The sequence below is a fragment of the Mesoplodon bidens genome (genome assembly GCF_964165515.1).
Source record: "Mesoplodon bidens genome assembly, chromosome: 11".
NCBI lineage: Eukaryota > Metazoa > Chordata > Mammalia > Artiodactyla > Ziphiidae > Mesoplodon > Mesoplodon bidens.
Window position 1 is genome coordinate 32,701,974 of NC_138167.1, and position 3,520 is coordinate 32,705,493.

General features: G+C 48.0%; 1 pseudogene across 1 annotated transcript; it reads left to right on the forward strand.

Annotated features, from left to right (window-relative positions):
- Positions 1 to 924: 924 nt before the first annotated feature.
- LOC308624915 (tubulin beta-5 chain-like) lies at positions 925 to 2,256 on the forward strand (annotated as a pseudogene). Its single transcript has one exon. The product of its transcript is annotated as a tubulin beta-5 chain-like (transcript).
- The last annotated feature ends 1,264 nt before the right edge of the window (positions 2,257 to 3,520 follow it).

Genomic DNA, 3,520 nt, shown 5'->3' on the forward strand with positions numbered 1-3,520 from the left:
GATCTACAATGTATCTTTAGTTTCTGGGACTTCATATTCCGAAGACAGATATCACTGAGGAAATCTTTGAGCTCACTGAAATTTGAGGGTCTTTGGGATCCAAACTCTCTCCAATTTGGGCTTCTGGTTTCTGCTTTGTGGACACCTTGATTCTGATACTCTTGAAGACAAGGTAGAATCTTGAAGAGAGAGAGAGAAAGAAAGAAAGAAGCTGGCTCCTTAAGCCTGGCCCTTGGCTTATGTGAAAGGTAATTAAATGGAACTTTTTGTTGCCTGGGTCATCCCAGGTCCTTGAGCTTCAGACACAATGCAGGAGGATAAGGAACTTCTGGATTGAAACTCCAGGATACCAGTGGGCCCCTCGATGTTATCTGAGGTTCCCTAGGTTCCCCTGGAGTTTACTGAGTAAACTCTAGTTTAAAGCTTTCTATTGTTCTAAGTGTCAGCCAGACTATGTTATAAATCAGCTATTTAACCCATGTTGAAAGCCATTTGTGCAATTTCCTTTACAACTAATCTCAGGTTTATAAATCCTGGTTGTGTAACCTTGGGACATTCTCTCTGGGCCATGTTTCTTCATCAGTAAAAGGAAGACAGACTGGAGAAGGAATAGGTCTCTGTATCAGTTAGGATGCTGTTGGCTGCAAGGAACAGAAAACTCAATTCCAACTGGCTTGAATAATAAGGACAAATATTAGTTCACATAAAAGAAAGTCCAACTCTCAGAACCTTTCTGCTGCCAAATTCGGAACTTGCTGCTCTAGCCTCTGGAGCCCGTCCCATCCTTGCAGCCTGTGACCAGCAGCAGAGAAAAACTAGTTACATATCATTTTCTTGCCCCATACACACTTTAAGGTGAGCAAAAAGATTAGAATAAATTAGAATAAATTTAGAGAATAAATTAATCTTAAATTAAGATTAGAATAAATTTTAACAATGAAGGCAATCGTGCACAACCAGGCCAGTCAGTGAGGCAATCAGATCAGTGCCAAGTTCTGGGAGGTGATCAGTGATGAATATGGCATCAACCCCACCAGCACCTATCATGGGGCTAGCGACCTGCAGCTGGACAGCATCTCAGTGTACTACAATGAAGCCACAGGTGGCAAATATGTTCCTCGTGCTATCTTGGTGGATCTGGAACCCGGGACCATGGACTCTGCCTGCTCAGGTCCTTTTGGTCAGATCTTCAGACCAGACAACTTTGTTCTTGGTCAGTCTGAGACAGGCAACAACTGAGCCAGGGGCCAGTATATGAGCGGGCCAAGCTGGTTGACTCAGTCCTGGACGTGGTTTGGGAGGAGGCCGAGAGCTGTGACTGCCGGCAGGGCTTCCAGCTGACCCACCCGCTGGGCGGGGGCACGGGCTCTGGAATGGGTACCTTGCTTATCAGCAAGATCTGTGAAGAGTATCCCGACCGCATCATGAACACCTTCAGTGTGGTGCCCTCACCCAAAGTGTCCGACACTGTGGTTGAGCCCTACAATGCCACCCTCTCCGTCCATCAGTTGGTGAGGCACACTGATGAGACCTACTGCACTGACAATGAGGCCCTACAATGTCTGCTTCTGCACCCTCAAGCTGACCACGCCAACTTATGGGGACCTGAATCACCTCGTCTCAGGCACCATGAGTGGTGTCACCACCTGCCTCCGCTTCCCTGGCCAGCTCAGTGCTGACCTCTGCAAGCTGGCAGGCGACATGATGCCCTTCCCACATCTCCGCTTCTTCATGCCTGGCTTTGCCCCTCTAACCAGCCGTGGAAGCCAACAGTGTCTGGCCCTCACTGTGCCCGAGCTCACCTGGAGGGTCTTCGATGCCAAGAACATGATGGCTGCCTGTCATCCCTGCCATGACGGGGATCTCACCATGGCTGCTGTCTTCCGTGGGCAGATGTTCATGAAGGAGGTGGATGAGCAGAGGCTCAACGTGCAGAACAAGAACAGCAGCTACTTCGTGGACTGGATCCTCGACAACATCAAGACAGCTCTCTGTGATGTCCCACCCTGTGGCCTCAGGATGGTGGTCACCTTCACTGGCAACAGCATGGCCATCCGGGAGCTGTTCAAGCACATCTCAGAGAAGTTCACGGCCATGTTCCACTGGAAAGCCTTCCTCCACTGGTATGCAGCTGAGGGCATGGATGAGATGGAGTTCACCGAGGCTGAGAGCAACATGAATGACCTCATCTCCGAGTACCAGCAGTACCAGGATGCTACTGCAGAAGAGGAGGAGGGTTTGGGTGAGGAGGCCTAAGGCCGACTCCCCATCACCATCACCCTAGGCTTCTCAGTCTCCTCAGCTTTCTTCCTTAACCGCCCCTTTCCTCTCCCTCTGAATTTGCATTTTCTGCCTCTATCTTGTTTTTACTTTTTTTTGGGGGGGCGGTTCTAGAACAGTGCCTGGCACATAGTAGGCACTCAATAAATATTTGTTGTTTGTTAAACAACTCAGTAAATATTTGTTGTTTGTTCCCCCACTCTGGGGAACCTAGATTTCTGCCATTCTGGGTAACCCTGTATTTCCTTCTAGTGTCCACTCCTCCCATCTGTCCAGTTAACATTTCCCTCTCTTTTTTTGAGAAACTCTCCAAGAAGCTGGGTCTCATCAAATCCCATTTAGAACCGGGTGCTGAAAACACAGATAGATGAACACCAACCTAGGCCCATGTGGTAGCCCAGGGGATAGGTAACCAAGCAGCAGGTAGAAGTCCCTACAAGGAAAGGGTGGGGTTTTGGAGAGGGGCATCCAGACCACTGAAGTCCTAGTTTCCAGATATCTCCCCACTCCTTTCTCAGCTTCAGGGGACGTGTTAACAGTATTATCTCCATTTTCAGTCTCCCTCCAAGCTCTGTCCTGAGCTATTTCCTTTGCAAGGGTCAGGCCCCCACCCTGTCAAGGGGGATCCTTCCCTCTTCCACTTTACCTCCTTCATAATGTTCGATTCCTTCCTTTCCCCTGGTTGGAAAAGGGGGTCAAGAAGAGTGAGAGAGAGACCAGCCTTTGTCTCTAAGCCTCCAGAAAGCCTCTCCCCAAGCCTACCTTTTCTTACAGAAAAAAATTAATGTCAGCCCTTCTGTACCTATATGGAAATGTGTGTGTTGTCACCTAAATGTCATTCCTCAGAGAGGGGACAGGATACCATCTGTCTTTTGGCAACATCTTATCTCTTACTTTTGCTATTGCCTTTTCCCCCGTACCCTTGGTTTTGTCCTATTCTACACTTGAAACTTCTGTTGTGTTGAACTTGCTGCTTTTTTTCATATTGAAAAGATGACATTGCCCCAAGAGCCAAAAATAAGTGGGAATTGAAAACAAAAAAGTCCAGAGGTAAGACAGGCTTCAGCATTGGCTGCTCTAGTGATTCATTTATTTTATCAAGGACCCAGGTACTTTTATCACTCTGTTCTACCGTCAATATCATCAAAGGCAGGCTCCTTTAGGGTTCTAGGAAGGCTGCCTGTAGTGTCTGGGGCAAACTCTTTCTTTATTCTCATCAGGTGGAAGAGAGAAACTGGCT